This window comes from Brachycentrus maculatus, unplaced genomic scaffold (assembly GCF_059751285.1).
Source record: "Brachycentrus maculatus isolate JH-2025_06_01 unplaced genomic scaffold, ASM5975128v1 h1tg000259l, whole genome shotgun sequence".
NCBI lineage: Eukaryota > Metazoa > Arthropoda > Insecta > Trichoptera > Brachycentridae > Brachycentrus > Brachycentrus maculatus.
This window is the reverse complement of record NW_028281010.1, coordinates 241,298-268,641: the sequence shown is the minus strand read 5'-3', so window position 1 is coordinate 268,641 and position 27,344 is coordinate 241,298.

The window sequence follows — 27,344 nt, the reverse complement described above, 5'->3', positions numbered from 1 at the left end:
TATATATATATATATATATATATATATATATATATATATATATATATATATATATATATATATATATATATATATAACGTGGTAATATTTTCCTTCGTAAATTGGGTGTAAATAATATGTAAAGTGGGTGTATAATAATAAAATAAACAATGTGTTGCTTTCTTATTAAAGAAACGACAATAAAAGTTTATTCTTAATTAATATTTACAATAATTTTCTATCTATTTGATTCTGACAGTTAACAATATTATATATATATATATATTATATATATATATATATATATATATATATATATATATATATATATATATATATATATATATATATATATATATATATATATATATATATATATATATATATATTGAAAGCTGTCCCACCGCATTCCCAGATCTGGTACAGAAGCATCTAGGCTTCCTGACAGACAATTTCTTGCAAAGAAATTTGAAACACAGTAAAAAACTGTTTTTTTTTCAAATTTTTTTTAGTAGTTTTCCCATGAAATGAAATTTTTTTCATTCATTGATTCGTCACTTTGTGGTAAAATCTATCCATTTTTAATTAAAGTTTTACTTGGTAAATACCACTATTTCTTGAAATCTACTGTGACACGTGTTTCGATGCATTTTCCATAATTTTCGAACACTGTATGTGAATATTATTATTTATTCTTTTGACATCTCAACATGGATGAAGAAGAATATGGAAGTCTGTGCATTGCGACAGCTGTCGACCGTCATAGGTTGTTTTAAGTGATCACTTTACACACGTGTAACATTCACCAATTCTGCTCATCTATTGGTGAGATGAAATAAGCTTCTTCATCTATGGTGAGATGTCAAATATAGTCAAATATATAATATAGTAATGTGAAAAATAACTCATATGATTAGAGATAATCCAGATTTGTGAACAAGAATTTGGACACACTCAAAATGTTGTTCTCAAAGAGCTCACTCAGTCAATACGAGTAAGTATCCGCCTATAAATTTAGAGTCTAAGCAATAAATATAGTCCCTTGCTCGCCGCTGGTTGGGCGCAGGCCGCAGGTTGGGCGCGGGGGGAGTATAAACATATTTGTGTAATTTCCCCGGTAAAAAGGCGCGGCAAATAGGAAAAACTGCTCGCTAATGAAGACGAACGCGCGCCGGACTTCCGGTTCCTACTCTGGCCGCCTTTTCTCGTCACGTGACAGCGCGATAGCCCAACCCCAGTGGACTTGCGCCAGACATGCCATTTTTAAAGGTGTCTCATTTTTTTTTTATTGATTTGGCGTAGTCATAAAAATCTCGGTGAGTGTTTGTATCAAAGCAATATTACTAACATTTTCGTAAAAAATACAAAAGTAAAAATGACTAACCACAAAGTAAATGCTTTATATATTTATTTATTTAAACTATATGTACAGAAAATAAATACGTACATTGGCGGGCTTATTGCTAAAAACCAATATCTTCCAACCAACCAAAAACAGACTATGTAGTGATATTGGTCAAAACGTTTGATACCATATATAGCCGTTTGTAATCAGAGGGTAGATAGTGATAGAACATTAAAAAAAACATAAATTACAAATTGATGATAATAAGGAGGGCAAAGGAAGAAGGGAGTTTAGGGAAGGAGGTAGAGGGAGGAGGTTTGATAGACAGTTAGGATGCTAATGACAGATAGTATTGTCTCAGACGTTTCTTGTTATTAGAGAAGGTGCATTTTTTACAAGGAGAGGCCAATATTAATATTTTTGAGAATACAAAAACCCATTTGTTCTCTGAATCATTTCCACTTTCTCTTTCTCCCTTATTCAATCACAGTGAAGCGTCCTTGAGTAAGTATCCGTTCCGTAATGTATAAAGGCAACTAGCCGTAACTCAAGTTGCAGCTGTTTGGCGTAACATGGCTCAAAGCATTCTTACAACTGACCTCTATCATATACAATCGGAGATTTTTCTCTGTCTATTTCCTTTACCGAGATATTCATTATCCAAATAGCCGCAAAATTTTATTAATTTGATTCATGTGTTGGCAAAAAGCATCATTTTAAGGTAGCTATACACCCGTTTATCTCATAACTACTATTTTTAACATTCGGCTATTTGGCTTTGGACATTAGTATATACGGTTAATTATATATTTATTGATTATTTTGTAAAGATTACAAACTTTTGTGTTAAGTCGCACAAGTCCACTGGGCTGCGCGCGCCGCGGCCGCCATGTTGGATCGGCTGTCACATTTCCCGCCGTTATTGCGAGCTGGCACGAGATTCGTGTTCCCGCGGATTTATTAGGCCGGGATTACTTCTTCTGCGTATTATTTTATATTTAGCTTTAAGTACTTAACTACGCGTTGCCTCGACTTGCCAGTAATTCCGCGGCGCTGCCTTATTATTAGCAAATGAATTCCCCGCGTACAATGTCGTTGTTTATGGTGCTATTCTCGAAGGGAAGGTTCGGAGGTGTATTTGTCGTGTGGTGGGTGCAACACACTAGAAGAGAAAGGGCAAATATGGGGCTTTTTTTGAGGTATCCAAATTCAAATTGATGGTGGCACCCGCCGTGTGTCATGTTGGGCCATCTCGTTGACACCACAGCTCTGTCACATCGATGACCATTCAACTGAGGAACGGATAAGTCAGTAATCATGGTTCTGTAGCGCTCTAAATTGACCGTAACATTCTGGCCGGTATGTATTTAAAAAATATGGGCCAATGATTCCACCTGCCCATAAAGCACACCAAACAGTGACTTTTAATGGATGTAAGGACATCTTGACTTCCGGGTTTTCTAAAAACACAGGGTGCAAGGGTAAGATGAGCATTATCCAGCAAATTAAGGAAGGTGTGTTGGGATAGTTAAAAAATTTTACGGAGGCGAACGTAATTGGAAATAGAAGCAGAAGAAAACGTGAAAAATTTAGCATGTTCAAATACTTCAAATACTTCAAAGGTAGGTAAGGAGTTGAAATAATCGGCGGGTATGAATGAAGAGATACATGAATGTGGAAGACGCCAAAATTGTTTGTAAATACAGTTTTTTGTGGCGTTCTATTCTCTCTGCCTACCCCTGCGGAGGAGTTGTGTTTGCTTCAACAAAAATCACGAAATTTTCAACTACGCAAGGCTAAAATTAGAGTAGTGTGGTTGTCAATCATGGGTAGAATGGTGAATATTACGTACAATTAAGAATAATGTTTCAAAATTGGTTCATATATATATAGAACTACCAAGAATTTGAGTAGTGTGGTTGTCAACAATGGTTAGAATTGGTGAATGTTACACGTGTGTAAAGTGATTAATTAAACCAGCCTATGACGGTCGTCAACCCCGTAAATGCCCAGACTTCTATATTCTTCTTCATCTTTGATGAGATGTCAAAAAATAAATAAAATTTTATACATCAAATTTTCGGTACATTTTGAGAATTCGTGCATTAAAATAATTACTTTAAAAAAATATAGCTTTAAACCTGACGATTCACACTCCTCAATAATAAATTAGGTTTTTTTTCAAAAGATAATGAAATTCGTCTTCCGTTTCACTTTTTCTTTGGTTAATTTAGTGCCTCGATAATTCCGCGTTTCCGCTTCCCGTCGCTGTACGTCTGCGGGCCGCGATCCAACATGGCGCCTTCCGCCCGCCGCCATCTTGGATTCTTTGCCGCCTTTTTTGAAAGAATGACGCAATTTACCGCCAATTAGGAGATTATACAAAGAAATACTTCGTTACTGAATTCATGTGCAAAGGTAAATAAATAGCCGCAAGTTAAAAACAGTAGTTTTGAGATAAACTAGTTTATAGTCAACTTAAAATGATGCTTTTTGCCAACACATGTCGCTCACTCCTTTCAACAAAGTCGTATATAAAAAAAACTTGATTTTTCAGGAGATCGTTTAAAGTTTGAAAATATAATAAAATGTATTAAAAATAAATATCAAGCCACTTATTGAACTTTTTACTGTGCAACAGATCTTTTTAGGTAAAACCTGAATGTTTTTTCTCCATTGGAAAAATATATAGTTTATTTTTAAAAAAATAATTATACAATACCTTTCCTTTAAAATGTAAAAACAACACTTTCTGCCCTGTAGCGGGTAAATATTAAGTTTAAAATATGCCGCTTTTGCTGGAATATAGTACATTTTCTGGGCATTCCGAAACATGCACAACTGAAATTTGACGATTTTTGATATATGACGTTGTTGAAAGGAGTGAGCGATGTATCAAATTAATACAATTTTGCGGCTATTTGGATAATGAATATCTCGGTAAAGGAAAGAGATGGAGCGAAATCTGTGATTGCATATGATAGACGCCAGTTATAAGAATGCTTTGAGCCGTGTTACGCCAAACAGCCGCAACTTGAGTTACGGCTTGTTGCCTTTACACATTACTGAAGCTCTGAGGTCTTAAATTAACTTAAAATGAAACATTTGTTATTATTTCTACTATCAGACAATGGATCATTGACCCTACGATGATATATCTATATTGTAGGTGTCTCGACTTGATATGAAGCATATATTTTGACAGAATGTCGTCATCTTGTCGACATTCTGTCATAATTTTGTCATCAACATATCGTCATTTTGTCTTCATATTATCTTCAACTTGTTATCACCTTGTCGTCGTTTTGTCATCATCTTGTCATCTTGTCGTCATTTTGTCTTCATCTTGTCATAATTAGTCGTCATCTTGTCGACATTTTGTCCTCATATTGTCATCACCTTGTCATCATCTTGTTGACATTTTGGCTTTATCTTATCATCATCTAGTCGTCATCTTGTCGAAATTTTGTCGTCATAGTGTCATCACCTTGTTATCGTCTAGTCGTCATCTTGTCGACATTTTGGCTTCATCTTGTCATCATCACCTAGTCGTCATCTTGTCGACATTTTGGCTTCATCTTGTCATCATCACCTAGTCGTCATCTTGTCAACATTTTGTCTTCATCTTGTCGTAATTAGTCGTCATCTTGTCGACATTTTGGCTTCATCTTGTCATCATCACCTAGTCGTCATCTTGTCGACATTTTGTCTTCATCTTGTCGTAATTAGTCGTCATCTTGTCGACATTTTGGCTTCATCTTGTCATCATCACCTAGTCGTCATCTTGTCGACATTTTGTCTTCATCTTATCATCATCTAGTCGTCATCTTGTCGAAATTTTGTCGTCATAGTGTCATCACCTTGTAATCATCTAGTCGTCATCTTGTCGACATTTTGTCTTCATCTTGTCATAATTAGTCGTCATCTTGTCGACATTTTGTCCTCATATTGTCATCACCTTGTCATCATCTTGTTGACATTTTGGTTTCATCTTATCATCATCTAGTCGTCATCTTGTCGAAATTTTGTCGTCATAGTGTCATCACCTTGTAATCATCTAGTCGTCATCTTGTAGTCATCTTGTCGATATTTTGTCAACATTTTGCCTTCATTTTGCCATCACCTAGTCATCATCTCACCATATCATCATCTCGTCATATCGTCATCTCATTTTATCGTCATGTGTTGTCGTTATCTTGTCACCAGTTTTTCGTCATGTGTCGGGTTGTGTTAGAGTTTCCTACTCTACCACAATTTGATACCCATTTCTAATAATGAGCCGCTTAGGCTCAAAGAAATTATTTTTTTTTGCAAATAATAAAATACACAAATACCTATTTAAAAAAATCTTTTCGTCATATCGTCGTCATGTTTTTTGTCATGTCTTTGGAACATTATTTTTTGACATCTCATGAAAGATGAAGAAGAATATGGAAATCTGGGAATTTACGGGGCTGACGGCTGAGCATTTGCTCAGACTTCCATATTCTTCTTCATCTTTGATGAGATGTCAAAAAGTGATATGAAAAAAATACTCATGTAATTGGAGATAATCCAGATTTGTGAACAAGTATTTGGACACACTCTTTGGTGTCATTAAAATCCTCGCACTTTAAAGTGTGACATGATTGATACGACCACAACCCCTATCGCCTCGCTCCCGGTTCAATTGCAGCTAACTGCAAGGCAGAGTGATGTGCGCCCAGTGGCCGGGAGGGGCGGGGAGGGGGCAGTGTGTAATTATGACACATAATTGTATCAAATTGTACATCCCACATTCACCGTCGAGCTTATTACGCGTGTTCCAGAGCTTCCCAAACGGTGACAACCAAAGTTTCCCATATTAGTTTTTTGACATCTCAACATGGATGAAGAAGAATATGGAAGTCTGGGTATTTACGGGGCTTACGACCGTCATAGGCTGGTGTAATTGATCACTTTACACACGTTTAATATTCACCAATTCTACCCGTGATACTACACTACTCAAATTCTTGGAACTTCTATATATCGCTCACTCCTTTCAAGAACGTCATATATCAAAAACCGACAATTTTCAGTTGTGCATGTTTTCGGAATGGCCAGAAAATGTACTATATCCCAGCAAAAGCGGCATATTTTTAACTTAATATTTACCCGCTACAGGGCAGAAAGTGTTGTTTTTGCATTTTGAAGAAAATGTATTGTTTAATTATTTATTTTAAATATATTAAATATTTTTCAAATGGAGAAAAAACCTTCAGGTTTTACCTAAAAAGATCTGTTACACAGTAAAAAGTTCAATAAGTGGCTTGATATTTATTTTTAAAACATTGTGTTGTATTTTTAAACATTAAAAAAGTCCTCCTGAAAAATCATGTTATTCGATTTATGACGTTCCTGAAAAAGAAGTGAGCGATATATGATCCAATTCGAAACATTGTACTTGAATCACTAGAAGTTTCACTATATAATATAAATTAATATTTAAAGTTCTTTTTTTTATTTTTTTTGTAAAACCTGTACTTAACACTATAACAAATATTTATAATAAAAATGTTTACGCTATTGAAAAGTCGCAACGTTTGAGTACCGCTGGTATTGTCTCCCCTCGAATTGAATTAAATACATTTTATATACTTGTAATTATGTCGGTATTCATGGATTATCATATTAGCTGAACCCTTATAGTGGGTAATAAACATTCTAGGGGTTTGTCATTTCACAAATTATTACTTACGCCAGATGTGTCGCCGAGTACTGCAGTAGGGGTGGGGGACTCTCCCAGGGGACACCCAGGAGCAGTAGGAAGGTCGCGGACTGGAGAGAGTGGCAGCACTTGCCAGGGAGGCCCATAGTGGATAGATAATACTGTCGGCTGAGATACAATACGAGTATGAGGACGTCCGGATGGGTAGAGGAGACTCCCGGAGCAGTAGGAAGGTCGCGGACTGGAGAGAGTGGCAGCACTTGCCAGGGACGCCCATAGTGGATAGATAATACTGTCGGCTGAGATACAATACGAGTATGAGGACGTCCGGATGGGTAGAGGAGACTCCCGGAGCAGTAGGAAGGTCGCGGACTGGAGAGAGTGGCAGCACTTGCCAGGGAGGCCCATAGTGGATAGATAATACTGTCGGCTGAGATACAATACGAGTATGAGGACGTCCGGATGGGTAGAGGAGACTCCCGGAGCAGTAGGAAGGTCGCGGACTGGAGAGAGTGGCAGCACTTGCCAGGGAGGCCCATAGTGGATAGATAATACTGTCGGCTGAGATACAATACGAGTATGAGGACGTCCGGATGGGTAGAGGAGACTCCCGGAGCAGTAGGAAGGTCGCGGACTGGAGAGAGTGGCAGCACTTGCCAGGGACGCCCATAGTGGATAGATAATACTGTCGGCTGAGATACAATACGAGTATGAGGACGTCCGGATGGGTAGAGGAGACTCCCGGAGCAGTAGGAAGGTCGCGGACTGGAGAGAGTGGCAGCACTTGCCAGGGAGGCCCATAGTGGATAGATAATACTGTCGGCTGAGATACAATACGAGTATGAGGACGTCCGGATGGGTAGAGGAGACTCCCGGAGCAGTAGGAAGGTCGCGGACTGGAGAGAGTGGCAGCACTTGCCAGGGAGGCCCATAGTGGATAGATAATACTGTCGGCTGAGATACAATACGAGTATGAGGACGTCCGGATGGGTAGAGGAGACTCCCGGAGCAGTAGGAAGGTCGCGGACTGGAGAGAGTGGCAGCACTTGCCAGGGAGGCCCATAGTGGATAGATAATACTGTCGGCTGAGATACAATACGAGTATGAGGACGTCCGGATGGGTAGAGGAGACTCCCGGAGCAGTAGGAAGGTCGCGGACTGGAGAGAGTGGCAGCACTTGCCAGGGAGGCCCATAGTGGATAGATAATACTGTCGGCTGAGATACAATACGAGTATGAGGACGTCCGGATGGGTAGAGGAGACTCCCGGAGCAGTGGAGTAAAGAAACATATTAGATATATAATAATAGAGACTGAATTCCTTTTCTGTTACACCCTTCAATAAAGAGGGTAGAAAATGAACGAAGTGAATTAAAAAAACCACACCCCTAACGCACTCTAGGGGGATGAATGTTTTGACGATACTATTTTGTATATATTACTAATACTTATTTACATAATCTCCCCTCGAGCGGACACACACATAATCCCCCTTACACGTGATAATAGAATTCCTAGAATATTTTGACAGTAATATCGAAATTTGAAGCCAGCCAGCCACAGTAGACTACATAATTTACAACATTTTGAGTGTGTCCAAATACTTGTTCACAAATCTGGATTATCTCCAATTTTAGGAGTTATTATTCATATTATTTTTTTGCCATCTCAACATAGATAAATAAAAATATGGAAGTCTGGGCAAGTATGAGTGTCGGGTTGTGGTCCCGTGGTTAGTGTTGCGGACTCTTGAGTCAGAGTTTCTCGTTTCTAACCCACTCTACCACTCTACCACAATTTGATACCTATTTCTAATAACGAGCCGCTTAGGTTCACAGAAATAGTATGAAATTGAAATATTTGTGTAAATAATAAAAACACAAATATTTTTCTTTGTAAAAAAAAAGAAAAGGATATTTTGTGGCGTTTCTCATGTATGTGATTATAATCCAGGATTCGGACCTCACGTACCTACAGATGAAAGAGTTTCTGCTCAGTAAAAAGCTTCTTTCATCTCGCCAACAGATGTCTCTAGTGAAATTCTAGTGATTCAAGCACACTGTTTCGAAATTGGATCGTATATATGTAGAACTTCTATATATAGAAGAATTTCGTAGATGGTCGATCATGGGTAGAATTGGTGAATGTTACACGTCTGTAGAGTGATCTTAAAATAACCTATGACGGTCGTTAGCCCTCTAAATGCCCATACTTCCATATTCTTCTTCATCTTTGTTGAGATGTCAGGGACTAATCCACGGTTATATTTAATAAATATTAGAATGTAAAATCGCTATCGTACTTATTTCCCCCCTGGGAATCGAACCCGGGACCTCCAACACGGTAGCGGAATATACATATATATATATATATATATATATATATATATATATATATATATATATATATATATATATATATATATATATATATATATATATATATATATATATATATATATATATATATATATGTGTATAATTAAAATTTTAAATTCAGGGTATAATTGGGTTTGGTCGACGGTCTGAGCCCCTAATTTGATTTTTTCGTACATCCAGCCCCATACACAATGGTGTATAAATGATTGGAGATGTCATTTCAACATCCTTCTTTTAATGGAGGTTACACGGGAAACCATGAATATCCCATATTGTATTGTAAAGACACGCCCTACGAATAATGTCGTATCTCTGAAAACCACGAAAAAATTAGTTATTTGTAGATAATACTGATAACATTTTGCGTGTGTCCAAATACTTGTTCACAAATCTGGATTATCTCAAATAATAGGAGTTATTTATCATATTATCTTTTTGATATCTCAACAAATGTGAAGAATATGGAAGTCTTGGCATTTACGGGGCTTACGACCGTCATATACTGTTTTAAGTGATCACTTTACACACGTGTAACATTCGCCAATTCTACCCACGATTGACACCCACACTACTCAAATTCTTTGAAATTCTATATATACTAACCAATTTTGAAATATTGTACAAGAATTACTAGAATTTTTCACTAGTGACATCTATTAGTGAGACGAAGAAGCTTTTTTGTTGAGCAGAAACTCTTTTATTTGTATGTGAGGTCCGAATCCTGGATTATAATCACCTAAGTACCTACATGAGAAACGCAAGAAAATATCATTTTCATCTTATTATTTTAGCTTATATTTGACCAGATAATTTATTAACAGACTTCCATTTTCTTCTTCATCTATGTTGAGATAAGTATTTTTTTAGATATTGCTGCACGATGAGCGTCATTTCGTACATTGGAAATATTGATTAGTTTCTTTCATTTTTTTATATTGAAACATGAAGCATTTCTTCATTATCCAAGGTGGGTACAGTAACAAACCTTCATATGTAACAATAATATTACCTAAGCGACCTCTGCCTACCCATGCAGGTACCTAGATCCAGGATATAAGACACTTATTACATAATTTAGGTTTGAATAAGAATTTTTTTCCGGACCATCTGCTTATTAAAACTAATCCCAGTAGACTTGAGGAAATAAATGTTTTTTACCAAAATTATGGCAGAATTTCTACTGTAGTAAAGAGTGAAATTGGAGGACTTTAAATGATTATAATTCTGTTTCTACAATAGTTATAAGACATAGGAACACAGATAATATTGTACTCTAATTTATTGCATAGCTTCACGAGTAACCTGCTCCGCGCGTATTCACTGTATTGTAGTATTTAACGTTAGAAAAAGGTCCCTATTTTAGAGTGAAATTGGAGGACTTTAAATGATTAAAATTCTGTTTCTACAATAGTTATAAGACATAGGAACACAGATAATATTGTACTCTAATTTATTGCATAGTTTCACGAGTAACCTGCTCCGCGCGTATTCACTGTATTGTAGTATTTAACGTTAGAAAAAGGTCCCTATTTTAGAGTGAAATTGGAGGACTTTAAATGATTATAATTCTGTTTCTACAATAGTTATAAGACATAGGAACACAGATAATATTGTACTCTAATTTATTGCATAGTTTCACGAGTAACCTGCTCCGCGCGTATTCACTGTATTGTAGTATTAACGGTAGAAAAAGGTCCCTATTTTAGAGTGAAATTGGAGGACTTTAAATGATTATAATTCTGTTTCTACAATAGGTATAAGGCACAGGAACACATATATATTGGACTCTGGGGTTCTGCATAGTTTCGTGAGTAACAGAAGTCCACTGCGGGTAACTGATTGATGGTATGACGAGGGCTGTCAATGGGCGTGGTTAGGTAACAAACCAATTCTACCTCCCGCCCCCCGTGCGCCCCCTACCGCAGCCGGACAGTACCTAAACTATGTAGTCCCTACTCTCTACTGGTCTGTGATCCATTATCTAGTCATAAGGGACCTTCAAATAATTCATATAATAATTATATATATATATATATATATATATATATATATATATATATATATATATATATATATATATATATACATCTCGCCGCATTCCCACAGGGGTAAGAAGAGAGAATAGAACGCCACACCAATCTGTCTTATCCACAGCCTCCTCAACACACCTTCCTCAGTTTGATGGATAACGCTTATCTCGAAAATGCTTATTCCGACTCCAGACCTGACTCCGAAGTTTTTGAAATACCATGCCAAGTTTTTCTCGGTCATCCTCTGCTTCTATTACCAACCACATTCACCTCTTCACCCATTCGATTCACATGCCCAAACCATCAAAACACACCTTCCTAAATTTTATCGATAATGCTTATCGTAGCCTTGCATGCTTTCCTTATATCACCATTAGAACATCAATCATACAACTTTTTGCCGCACATATCGTAGTCATGCAGGAGAAAGTGACCAAGTGCATTTTTTACAAAAACATGATCATTGACTATTTGACATCTTACTAGCTTAATATTGCCCTGAAAAAAATTCCAAAGGATTTTAAACTTGTAAGTATAATATATTGACAACTATGGAGAAAAAAAACGGAAAAATATAATGAATTTTAACCGAAAAATACACAACATGGGTAAAGGTAAATTGAGAATAAGTATGATGAAATGTAGAGAAAACAATCGTACATCGGATGCGGTATTCCTGCGGAGCTAGCTTTTCAGGAACACTGAGATGAATAAAGATGAACGGCCCGAGGGAGAAACCTTGTCAGGTTAAATTTTTAGTGATGTCAGAGGCGTTTGCCAAATGACTAGGTGTAAACTTGTAAAAAATGACTAACTGCATTGATGTTTATTTTGTTGCCAAGCAAAAGTGACTTAAATGGTCCTCATGAACATTTTACGTGTTGTTACTTGGTCACTTTCTCCTGTATGACTAAACTAACTAACTAACTAACCATGATTCCACACCACTCTGTCTTTGCAAATATTCTTCGCCTCTTCCACGTTCATGCATCTCCTCATACATTCCCTCCGATTGTTTCGACTCCTAACTTGACCGCTTTCAAGTACGACTATATCTGTACGACTTCTATATATATATATATATATATATATATATATATATATATATATATATATATATATATATATATATATATATATATATATATATATATATATATATATATATATATATATATATATATATATATATATATATATATATATATATATATTTTTTAGTATAAACAATATGATATCTAATTTATTATTAGATTAAAACCAATATTTTTAGCTTTTCCACTTTTTTATTTGACCAGCGACCGGGTTTCGTCGTTACCGACATCATCAGACTGGATGATGTCTGATGATGTCGGTAACGACGAAACCCGGTCGCTGGTCAAATAAAAAAGTGGAAAAGCTAAAAATATTGGTTTTAATCTAATAATAAATTAAAAATGCAATTCCATCACGAAGTGTCAGTGGATAATATAAATCTATTAATATGATATCTGTTCGAACACCCCTCAAGTAATCATCTGCCGGCTAGGAATATAAAACATATCCCATTTTTTGTATGCGTTTCTAATTCTCGATTCTTTTTTTGAGTACGCCCACAGCGATTGGTCGACGCCGGGTCGTCCATAGACAACGGAGTAACGTAGATGGGAGATGTCTGTATGTAGATAAACATCCCAAATCCCCGCGGCGAGAGGTAGGTACCTAGTACCTACCTAATAACAGCTTTTTTATTATTTCCATTTGAAATCGTTGAAACTCAATGACGTTTCTGATATTGTACTGTTTTATTCTATGACATATACCTTAATGGCGACTTTATTAATATATTATCGATGTTGCAAGTAAATTTTCTTGTCAACCCAGATAACATATAAAAGAAGTTCTAAAAGTTTTAGTAGTTTGTCAATCATGGGTAGGGTTGGTGTATGTTACACGTGTGTAAAGTGATCACTTACCCAGCCAATTCCATATTATTATGACGCTCACTCTTTTCAACAACGTCATATATCAAAAATCGTCAATTGTCATTTGTTCAATTTTCGGAATGCCCAGAAAATGTACTATATCCCAGCAAATGCGTCATATTTTTAACTTAATATTTACCCGCTACAGGACAGAAAGTGTTATTTTTACATTTTAAAGAAAAGGTATTGTTTAATTATTGTTTTTAAATAAACTTAATATTTTTCAAATGCAGAAAAAACCTTCAGGTTTTACCTAAAAAGATCTGCTGCACAGTAAAATGTTCAATAAGTGGCTTGATATTTATTTTTAACATATTTTATTAAATTTTTAAACTTTAAAAACGATCCTGAAAATTCAAGTTTTTTTATATATGACGTTGTTGAAAGGAGTGAGCGATATATAGGTACTTTCATATTCTTCTTCATCTTTGATGAGATGTCAAAAAATAATACATGAATAAACTCAAAAACTGGTATTATACAAGTGCCCTATGCACCCCAATGGTGTTATCTTGATCGTTAATTGCACGAAGGCAATGCGATCAGCCCGGTAACCGTCCAGGGTGATATTATAAAAGTATGAAAGTGAAAACCACGTATATTTTTGTTGGCCCCCCTGGGAATCGAACCCGGGTCCTCAAAGCACGGTAGCCAGATGCGCTGACCGCTACACTACGGAGACGGACTAGATTTATGACGACTGGACTCTTAAAATCGTGCGTCTGATCCGGTTTTGTATATGTGGGCTCAGCATACATACATATGTAGGTACGATTATTTGGGAATGATTTTGAAGGCGTTCACGATTTGAACCGTTACGAGAGAGAAAATAATGAATGCTTTTAATGAAATAATTATTCATTCTCGTAATAATTATTACTTCGATATTTATTTATCATTATCACTGACGGTTCTCCATTTACGAAACGTTTTATTACGTATATATATATATATATATATATATATATATATATATATATATATATATATATATATATATATATATATATATATATATATAGGTGCAATAATTTTTATACCTGGAAGCATGTTGGTTAGGACATGTAGAACGAATGAGTGAGGATAGAATGGTAAAACAAATTTATGAGGCGAATGTAATTGGAAAAAGGAGCAGAGGAAGACCGAGAAAAACTTGGCATGATCAGGGATGCCAAATACTTGAGAGCGGTCAGGTTAGGAGTCGAAACAATCGGCGGGTATGTATGAGCAGATGCATGAACGTGGAAGAGGCGAAGAATGTTTGCAAAGACAGAGTGGTGTGGCGTTCTATTGTCTTTGCCCACCCCTGCGGGGAAGCGGTGTGATGGTCACGATACACACACAAGGAAGCATGTTCACAATGGATGGAAAAGTGGATAAAGATATTGAGAGAACAGTGAATGCAGGGATTAGAATAAATGGCGCTTTGAACAGAGTGATTGCAAATAAAAAAAATGTCCATGAAAGCCAAACTAGCGGTTCACAACGGTGTGCTGGTACCGACACTAAGGCATGTATGACTAGATGTATGGATGTGAAGGAGGCGAGGAGTGTATGTCAGGACAGAAGAGTATGACGTTCCATCCTTTCTGCCTACCTCTGCGGGGAAACGGCTTGATGGCAGTAGTACCTAGTAGTCATAAAATGTAATAAAATACCTACCTATAGATTTTATTAAGTACCTACATATAGTACCGACACTCAATATTGTGACAGTCGGTAAAGCAGATCGCGCAAATCTACCACCAGATGTCGCCATGCGTCGCACTGGGAAAAACAAGAGAATCAGATGGATAGAAAAATATTGTGTTTTGTTGAACAGCCAAATTATATGTAATTTATAAAAGATGAATTAAGAATAAACTTTTATTGTCGTTACTTTAATTACAAAGCAACACATTATTTATTTTATTATTATACACCCACTAATTTACAAAGAAGAATATTACCATGTTATTATAACCATATTACCATATTACCAATTACATATATATATATATATATATATATATATATATATATATATATATATATATATATATATATATATATATATATATATATATATATATATATATATATATATATATATTCTTGGCACAATCAGGTATGTCAAATACTTGAAAGCGGCCGGGTCAGGAGTCGTAATAATCGTCGGGTATGTATGAGGAGATGTATGAATGTGGAATAGGCAAAGAATGTTTGCAAAGACAGAGTGGTGTGGCGTTCGATTCTCTCTGCCTACCCCTGCGGGGAAGCGGCGTGATGGTTAGTTAGTTAGTTAGTTAGTATATATATATATATATATATATATATATATATATATATATATATATATATATATATATATATATATATATATATATATATATATATATATATATATATATATATGTGTGTGTGTGTGTGTGTGTGTAAAAATACATTTGAATATACACATTATCTCTAAATTGATAAGTTTTCTTGTATATTTTAATTAAAATTTGGAAAACCGGTTAGTTTTTTATGCCCGAAACGTTTTTACAGTCCCGATAATATTACTCAATTATTCCCGCGCAGGCCGCTCGGCCTATAGAACCGGTCTTGTATTTTTTCACGAGTAATTCCATAATTATGAGTTTCGGAATAAATGTATACGAACACGCCCGCCCGGGCACTAACGACATAATAAGAGAAGCCATTATATCGCCCGAGAAGAGGAAGAAGAGGAAAATAAAGAAAACAAAATGAGCGCGTTTGAAATTTGAAGTTTGATGGCGGCTCAGCGGACTTGCGTTTCCTTACCCCTGTCAGATCTAGAGTCCGGATAGCTTATTTTATTATGTCCGCCTCCGTAGTGTAATGGTCAGCACGCTCGGCTACCGTTCTGGAGGTCCTGGGTTCGATTCCCAGGGGGGGGGGGTAAAATAAATTATAAGTGATTTTTACACTGTAATATTTATTTAATATTACCCTGGACTGGTACCTGAAGCGGAGGGCTGATCACCTTTCCTTCATGTGTATAATAATAATAATAAATAATAAAATCCTTATCCGCACCCCAATGGTGCATAGGGCACTGCGTCATATAAACGCAGTGTTATCTTGATCGTTTACACATGAAGGATCAGCCCTCCGCTTCAGGTACCAGTCCAGGGTAATATTGAATAAATATGACAGTGAAAAAATCACTAATATTTATTTTACCCCCCTTGGGAATCGAACCCGGGACCTCCAGAACGGTAGCCGAGCGTGCTGACCATTACACTACGGAGGCGGACAAAAATCATGTGTATACGATCAAGATAACACTGCGTTTATATGAAGCAGTGCCCTATGCACTATTTGGTGCTGATAAGGGTTTTTATTTATTATTATTTTAACTTCATGTACAGGAATCTCAGGATCTTTAACAACTATGCTTCTCTGCATTGTATGCAAGTCTCTACTAGAATCAACATCACACGCACACCCTTTTACAAACTTTACGCAATGTATGGAAGCGAAACATGGTGTTGGCGAAAGAAGGATGAAAGTAGACTGAATACAGTCGAAATGCGATCTCTCAGAATAATGTGCGACAAAACAATGTATGATAGATGTTCGAATAGTGAAATAAGGAAGGAATGCAAAGCTGAGACAAACATTATCGATAAAATTAAGAATGGTGTGTTGATAGGGTTTGGACATGTGGAACGAATGGGTGAGGAAAGAACGGTAAATGAGGCGAATGTAATTTTAAAAAAAGGAGCAGAGGAAGATCGGGAAAAACTTGAGACGATCAAGTATCTATGCCAAATACTTTAAAGCGGTCAGGTGAGGGGTCGAAACAATCGGCGGGTATGTATGAGGAGATGCATGAACGTGAAATAGGCGAAGAATGTTTGCAAAGACAGAGTGGTGTGGCGTTCTATTCTCTCTACATACCCCTGCGGGGAAGCGGCGTGATGGTTAGTTAGTTACGCATGCACATTTTCTCTCATAAATACGTGTTCTATCATGATCTACACTAAATATAATATTTTGTACTAATCTTTATGTTTCTGTGGTTAGCTATAATTGGCTTGTTTAATGTAAATCTTTTAATTGTTTTGTTTTACATATGTTGCTGTTGTCAACCCAAACAAATATATAAAATAAGATAATAAATACCGGAAATAAGTATATTATTAGAAAGGACACTTTCCGTTCCTCGCCATAACACATCATTCTTCAGCAATTCCTCCTCTGTCCAAGCGGCCAGACTATGGAATGAATTACCTCTCCGCGTAAACAAATGCACCTTCTCTAATAACTTTTAAGAAACGTCTGAGACATTACTATCTATCATTAGAATCCTAACTGTCCATCAAACCTCCTCCCTCTACCTCCTTCCCTAAACTCCCTTCTTCCTTTGCCTTCCTTATTATCATCAATTTGTAATTTATATTTTTTTAATGTTCTAGTACTATCTACCCTCTGATTGCAAACAGCTATATATGGTATCAAACGTGTTGACCAATATCACTAGTCTGTTTTTGGTTGGTTGGAAGATATTGCTTTTTAGCAATAAGCCCGCCAATGTACTTATTTATTTTCTGTACATGAAGTTTAAATATATAAATAAATAAAGATCAACGTTCGCATCAATGAAGCAAACATTAGCATAGCATATCGCTCACTCCTTTCAAAAACGTCATAAATCAAAAATCGTCAATTTTCAGTTGTGCATGTTTTCGGAATGCCCAGAAAATGTGCTATATCCCAGCAAAAAAGGCATACTTTTAACTTAGTATTTACCCCCTAAAGGGCAGAAAGTGTTGTTTTTGCATTTTGAAGAAAAGGTATTGTTTAATTATTTTTTTAAATATGCTAAATATTTTTCAAATGGAGAAAAAACGTTCAGGTTTTACCTAAAAAGATCTGTTGCACAGTAAAAAGTTCAAAATGTGGCTTGATATTTATTTTTAATACATAGTATTATATTTTAAAACTTTGAAAACGATCTCCTGAAAAATCAAGTTTTTTTTATTTATGACGTTCTTGAAAGGAGTGAGCGATATGTACAGCTATATAAATTATCCAAAATTATTATCATGATCTGAACGGTTTTGATACAGGAAACACGTCTCGATTTGGTGGGTAGCTAGCCCGACCTACCTGTAATACCCATAGTAATTCATAATGACTCTAGGAAACATCACAGACCCGCCATAGAAAAAACATATACATTAAAGGACTACATGTTATTTATCGGTACCTACTTTCCCGCGTTTGTTCGTTTTGGAACACGCAACAACAAAAAATATATAAATTACAATCTATTATTATCGTTTTTTCTATGGCCGGCGAGCCTACGCCTTCCGTCTCCCTCCGCCGCGTCTCCGGCCAGATAAGTGCGTCCCTCTCTCTCCCGTTACGCTTTATTTTTTCACGGTTCGGGGCGAGATCCAACATGGCGGCCGTCCGGGGATAATTTCGATTCGAGACGGACCAGCCGAGATGACTTTACGCGGCCTACAAGGACTATCTGTCTTTATCAACATCATCCTCCCATGGCCCGAGGAATACTCGGAAATATGACAGGCAAAAATACTCAATTTGTTTTAGAGAAATAGAGTTTTTCAAACTAATAAAGCAGCTGCAACGTCCGGATATCTTAGTAATATTGTCTGGTGCAACATATACGTGAGAACTGAGATGAAACCTTCCCTTGGAGCGATTATGTACTTACTACATGGAATTTTACAGTTCAGCATGCCGGACGGTAAAATGATTGGCTTGGATTGAATTATTTGTAATGTCATTATTTCAAACCTCTTATCCGCACCCCAATGGTGCATAGGGCACTGCAGTATATAAACGCAGTATTATGTTGATCGTTAACACACGAAGGAAAGGTGATCAGCCCTCGGCTTCAGGTACCAGTCCAGGGTAATATTGAATAAATATCAGAGTGAAAAAATCACATTTATTTATTTAACCCTCCCTGGGAATCGAACCCGGGACCTCCAAAATGGTAGCCGAGCGTGCTGACCATTACACTACGAAGGCGGACAAAATTATTTCTAATCTATTCATAAATAATTTCTTTGCCGCGGCAGTCCGGTTTTTTTTTAAAATAATATCGTACGACAGTTTATCGTATTCGAATTTACGCGCAACGTGTTCACGCACCGATCAAGAGCTCCGATCCGAAGAAAGATGGACAAAAGCACAAGCCAATCCAAGCCAATCATCCAGACGTGCCAGACGGTAAAAATCCGTGTAGTGCTCAAACCCTAACGGTGCTAAAAATTTTCGCGACCACGTAATAATTTAGATTTATTTGCTGTAAACATTAGAAAAACATCTGGCAACACTCATGGAACAAGCATAGGTCCACTCTTGTCGGAAGCCCAAAAGCTGCTGCCGCTAGCTCGCTAGCTAGCCAGAGAACATTGAGCTTTGAGCTCCTCACGCTTGCACAGTGCAAGTATGCAAGAGTGAGATGCGAATATAGTGTCGCGCTTCCCGCGCACGCGCTGTATAAACAGCGCTGTAAAAATTTATTTCCGATATTCACAAAATACCTCCCATGTACCCGATTAATTCTGATTATTATTAATATTATTTTTTTTAAAACTAACTAACTAACCATCACGCCGCTTCCCCGCAGGGGTAGGAAGAGAGAATAGAGCGCCACACCACTCTGTCCTTGCAAACATTCTTCGCCTCTTCCACGTTCATGCATCTCCTCATACATACCCGCCGATTGTTACGACTCCTAACCTGACCACTTTCAAGTATTTGGCATACCTGATCGTGCCATGTTTTTCTCGGTCTTCCTCTGCTTCTTTTCCCACTAACATTATTTTTAAATGAATGCGTAAATATGTTATGGAGAAATACCTAAATACCTTTGGACTAAGTAGAGTCTACTTAGTCCATAAATGCAAAAAAAACCTACTACAAAAAATGTCCCTTACTGTGTTTTAAATTTGGACAGCCGTACTAGTTAGCTGTTTATTGACTTTGTTAATACCTGTTATTTATATGTAAGAAGATGTGAACAGAAGAACGAAGAGAGCCGAAAAAGACTTGGCACGTTCAGATCAACCAGAACCTAAAAGCTGGTGGTGTCAAAAGTCGGAGGGTATATATGACTACATCGATGCATAGATGTGAAGGAGGCGAGGAGTTTGTGTCAGGACAGAAGTGTGTGGCGTTCAATCCTCTCTGCCTACCCCTGCGGAGAAACGGCATGATGGTAGTTGTAGTATTAGGTACATGTAAGTAGACGCCTGAAATATTATTTCCATTCTTCCACCGGAGACCATCGGAGAGGTCACAAGTCTCTTCACGCCCGATTTTTTTAAAGAATTTATAAATTTTTTCAAGAATATGAATGGAAATAATATTTTTTTAACTCTTAACCTTTAAATAACTCTTTCCTTTTCAAAACCATATAATTATTTAGAAGAAAAATTATTATTTTCTTTACCTGAATTTAGAGAAGATTAAATTGCGACTTAACGAATACTGGGCCTTAAACGTTATTTTTAAAACCATATTTCTATCGCATATAGTTTTCTTAGTATACAAACATATGTATGTGAATATAATCCAGGATTCGGGCCTCACATACAAATAAAAGAGTTTCTGCCCAATAAAAAGCTTCTTCATCTCACCAATAGATGAATTAGTGAAATTCCAAGTGATTCAAGTACAATGTTTCGAAATTAGATCATATACTTCCAAGAATTTGAGTAGTGCGGTTGTCAATCGTGGGTAGAATTGGTGAATGTCACACGTGTGTAAAGTAATCACTTAACCAGCCAATGACGGTTGAAAAAATGCCCAGACTTCCATATTTTTCGTCATTTATGTCGAGCAAAAAATAATAGTTATCTTAGTATTTATTATGTACAGACTGTTAGTTGTTTTTCTGAAATTAAATGGAATAAAATTATAGTTTATCTTTATAATTTTTAGTCTATCATATTTTATAATTAAGAATTCAATTAACTTGACATTGGCAAATGCATTGTATTACATGTGCAACGCCATTCCATATTACAATTCATTCAAACCCTTATCCGCACCCCAATGGTGCATAGGGCACTGCGTCATATAAACGCAGTGTTATATTGATCGTTTACACATGAAGGAAAGGTGATCAGCCCTCCGCTTCATGTACCAGTCCAGGGTAATATTGAATAAATATTACAGTGATAAAATCACTAATATTTATTTTACCCCCCCTGGGAATCGAACCCGGGACCTCCAGAACGGTAGCCGAGCGTGCTGACCATTACACTACGGAGGCGGACTATATATATATATATATATATATATATATATATATATATATATATATATATATATATATATATATATATATATATATATATATATATATTTATATATTGTAAGAAATCTCCATACTACCGCTATCTATATGTAAGTAGGATTAATATTTTTGAAAACAAATTATCATAATAAAAACTTATTGTGTTATAGCACCTTGTCAATAGATGGCAGTATAAAAATGTTTCAATTTAAATTAATGTAGAATTGTTTAATTGGCTTTATTATTATTAATGTAACTATTTTTGAAAATGTAACTATTTTTTTTATGTAAAGCTGTACAATAAAATACTTTTTGGAAAGATATATATGTGTAGTGTTTAGTCATATTTTCTTATATTGTTTTTACCTTATGTTATTTTAATTTTCTCATTTGTTTATTTTAAATATGCTTCTTACCTTATGTTTTTCTCATTTATTTCTTTTAAATGTGCTTCTCATGCCTCTTTATTATACCTGTTTATTGTTTTATATTTTGCCATGTATTAGTATTAGTTTTGGTTATTTAAAAAAGAACTTTTTTGTAATTTTATTATTTGTGTTCCAGTCTTGTTAGCCTTAATCCCATGTCCCAAAATGAGAAATACAAATTACTCATCGAGAATATTATATGTATGTATATATATGACTTATGTATGTAATATGTTTTAAAAAATAAATAAAATAAATAAATTCCGGAACAAATAAAATAAAATAAACCTTGGGTGAGTTTGACTGGGACCAAAATGGACTAGCAGCATGAAGCATTCCTTCACTCATTTAAATTTACTGCCAAATGGAGCGTTTAGTTTTAGCAGTTTCATTAATATGAAGTAATCTTTTTGACATCTCAACATAGATGAGGAAGAATATCGTGGGTATACTGGCGAAAAACGTTAACTCGAAAATATGCAATTTTGACTTGATGATCTTCTTCTTCTTCATCTTGAGGGATTAGCCTCCTGCGATGTCGATTCCCAGCTATCGACCCATCTCTTTGGTGTCGCCCGGGAGTCGTCTACCATGGGGTTGGCCGTACAGTGCGAAGTGGGGGATTCTGGATGGTGGATTCTCCTCACACTCGCATACCATTGTCTCCTTCGTTGCCTTCCCCACCTAACGACATCTTCCATCTCACATATTTCCCTTATCCTGGTGTTCCTTACTCTATCCCTACTCTTGCCTGATATGCTTCTTAGTCTTTATTTCTGACACTCTAAGCGCGTTTTTTGTGGCAACGGTGTCCGCTCTACTTTCGATTCCATACGCCATGATGATGATGATGCATATTATAAAGGTTTCAACATTCTATAAACTGGCAAAATACTCTAAGTGGTTTGAAATGTCATATATATGTGGTTTTACAAGTAAATTCAACTTTGAGTTTAATAGCGGGTATTTTATACAGGCTAAAAGCTTTAAATAACAGAGATTATTCCAACAAGGATTTTAGAGTTAACGTTTTTTGCCAGTATACCCACGATATGGAAGTCTGGGCATTTTTACGGGGCTTACGACCGTCATTGGTTGTTTTAGACGCGTGTAACATTCACCAATTCTACCCATGATTGACTATTGACATTACTCAAATTCTTGGAAGTCCTATGTATAGCTCACTCCTTTCAACAATGTCAAAAATCAAAAAACTCGATTTTTCAGGAGATCGTGTTTAAAGTTTAAAAATATAACAATGTATTAAAAATAAATATCAAGCCACTTATTGAACTTTTTACCGTGCAACAGATCTTTTTAGGTAAAACCTGAATGTTTTTTCTACATTTGAAAAATATTTAGTATATTTAAAAAAATAATTAAGCAATGCATTTTCTTCAAAAAGCAAAAACAACACTTTCTGCCCTGTAGCGGGTAAATATTAAGCTAAAAATATGGCGCTTTTGCTGGGATATAGTACATTTTCAGAACATTCCGAAAACATGTACAACTGAAAATTGACGATTTTTGATTTATGACGTTCTTGAAAGGAGTGAGCGATATGTATATGATCCAATTTCGAAGCATTGTACTTGGATCACTAGAATTTTCGCTAGAGACATCTATTGAAAACAAAATAAGAATATGAAAAATAACTCCTATGATTGGAGATAATCCAGATTTGTGAACAAGTATTTGGACACATTCAAAATGTTGTTAATATGTATTTTAATTTAAAAAGAATAATAAAAACATATCTGTAAGAAACTGAGATAATAAAACAGCAAAATAATAGTATTTTTTTATTTATTTATTTTAGAGATAATAAAACAGCAAAATAATAGTATTTTTTTATTTATTTATTTAATACTTTTATGAACGGGGACAACAATGGAAGTAATAGTCCCCAATGTCATTATAAGCACTCGTTTTCATTGCGTATACCTTCCCGACAATATCCATCAACGTTTTACTACAAAAAATAAAGAGAATCGCAAGATTGCCTAGAAAATTGTGTCTTATTATCATAAATGGGTGACTGAATTCATCGGATAGGTGGGACTATCAGGCAGGCAGGTTGAAGGCATTTGAGTTGTGGTGCTACAGGCGCATTTTGGGCATTCATCGGTCAGAGCATGTATAGACACAACGAGCTTGATAGCTGGGCTGATAAGTCTAGATGTGTAATATATTATGTATGATTTAGGAATTAATTATAAATACATATATATTCTTCTTCCTTCTTCTTCTTCTAACCCTTATTTGCTCTCAAAGGTGCATAGGGCACTGCATTATATTGATACAGTGCTATCATGATCGTTAACACATGAAGGAAAGGTGATCAGCCCTCCACGTCAGGTACCAGGTCAGGGTAATATTGAAGAAATAATATGGAGGAATTATTCACTTAGATTTATTTGGCCCACCTCCTGGGAATCGAACCCGGGACCTCCAGAACAGTGCTGACCATTACACTACGGAGGTGGACATATGGAAGTAAATTTTGTACAGATGGGTATTGGGTTTGCGGTTATTTGTGATTAGTATATAGGTTGATATCTGTCCGCCTCCGTAGTGTAATGGTCAGCACGCTCGGTCACCGTTCTGGAGGTCCCGGGTTCGATTCCCAAAAGGGGTAAAATAAATATAAGTGATTTTTTCACTGTCATATTTATTCAATATTACCCTGGACTGGTACCTGAAGCGGAGGGCTGATCACCTTTCCTTCGTGTGTAAACGATCAAGATAACACTGCGTTTATATGACGCAGTGCCCTATGCACCATTGGGGTGCGGATAAGGGTTTCATTATATAGGTTGATGAAAATACTGCCTTACAGCAATGCGTTAATATACAGAATGACACATTTTTCTAGGCAATCTTTAAAAAATCTCCAAATATTTACATCGAAACAATGTGTGAGTGTAAGAAACCCGCTTTGCGGCTAGTACAGCAGTCCACAAAGACGAGTATTATTTGATTTTAAACAAAAACTAATTTAAAAAAAAAGATCACATATTAATCCAATCATATCACGCTACACATATAATTAACGGAGAGACGTTTACAAACTTAATTCCGGACAGTTGTGAGTACATTGTTTCAACATTTTTAGAACTAATTAATAAAAAGAATGAAAAAAACAATTTGTTCGTATAAAACTAAAGGATTTTGAACATTTTCATTCTCTTTTTTTTAACAACTCTTAACAATTTGGTTCCAATCTTTCTTATATTTATATAATGTTACAACATAGGAGAATTACAAACACTAATTTGCTCGTGAATGTTCCCTTGTGCCAGCACGGTGACTCTTTTCCCACATCGCGGTTACCTAAACCACCGGTAAGGTGACTCTTTTCCCACATCGCGGTTACATAAACCACCGGCAAGGTGACTCTATTCCCACATCGCGGTTACATAAACCACCGGCAAGGTGACTCTTTTCCCACATCGCGGTTACATAAACCACCGGCAAGGTGACTCTATTCCCACATCGCGGTTACATAAACCACCGGCAAGGTGTCTCTTTTTCCACATCACGGTTACATAAGCCACCGGCAAGGTGACTCTTTTCCCACATCGCGGTTACATAAACCACCGGCAAGGTGACTCTTTTCCCACATCGCGGTTACATAAACCACCGGCAAGGTGACTCTTTTCCCATATCGCGGTTACATAAGCCTCCGGCAAGGTGACTCTTTTCCCACATCGCGGTTACATAAACCACCGGCAAGGTGACTCTTTTCCCACATCGCGGTTACATAAACCACCGGCAAGGTGACTCTTTTTCCACATTGCGGTTACATAAACCACCGGCAAGGTGACTCTTTTCCCATATCGCGGTTACATAAGCCTCCGGCAAGGTGACTCTTTTCCCACATCGCAGTTACATAAACCACCGGTAAGGTGACTCTTTTCCCATATCGCGGTTACATATACCAAAGGCAAGGTGACTCTTTTCAAACATCGCAGTTACGTTAACCACCAGAAAGATAACTAAACCATCGGCAAGGTGACTCTTTTCCCTCATTGTGGTTACATAAACCGCCAGCAAGGTGACTCATTCTACATTGTGGTTACATAAACCCCCAGAATGGTGATTCTTTTTCCATATTGCGGTTACATAAACGACCGTCAAGGTGACTCTTTTCCCACATCGTGGTTTCATAAACCACTATTTAGTAAGGTGACTGTTTTCTTTTTGTTACCTAATCCACCCATAAGGTGAGTAATTTGCCAACATCGCGGTTACATAAACCACCAAAAAGATAACTAAACCATCGGCAAGGTGACTCTTTTCCCACTTGGTGGTTACATAAACAACCAGAAAGGTGACTAAACCATCGGCAAGGTGACTCTTTCCCCACATCATGGTTACATGAACCACCAGCAAGGTGACTCTTTCCCCACATCATGGTTACATGAACCACCGGCAAGGTGACTCTTTTCCCACATCGCGGTTACACAAACCACCGGCAAGGTTACACAGAGGAACATCCACTAGCCGTATAATGAGAGCGATCAAAGCACTTTTTAGTAAACCTAGCTACTTAGAACTACGGTAATGGAAATATATATTCTGCACAATACATCTATCGTCATTAAACTATGCACATATTTACAAAGAATTTAAAAAGTCTAGTGCAAATTACAGCCTCACCAATAATAAGAAAATATCTCTGGAATTTTCTTCTTCTTCTTCAACCCCTCGCGGTGCATAGGGCACCAAATTTGGTGTATCGAATAATGTGATGAATCATGACATGACATCAACGCGGTGATGAATTGATCATTTATCATGATCAATATGAAGGCAAGGCGGATCAGCTCTGCGCTCTAGATCCTTAGATCTAAGACAGGAATATATCTGATGTGATAAGTCAAGGGGCTCAAAGATAAAACTCCTACACGGGAAAGGAAATGGAGGATGAATAATAGGCTGGAAAAGGAAAACAGCAGCATTGCAAGGACACTTGAGGTTGCATACCCGTACTAGTACACGCTTAAGTACACTGCTAACGCATCTAGGAGCGGAATATATTTGACGGGATACAGACGATGCGAGGAAGAAACTGTCACACGGGTTATGAAATGGAGGAGAATCAGCAGCGTAAGTACAATGACAACAATGGCTAAATAGCGCTCGGGGTTGCATACCAGTGTAAGAATGAATCTGCTCAGAGACAATTTACATTATCCTACGCTGATCACCTTGCCTTCATACAATCAAACGCTGCATT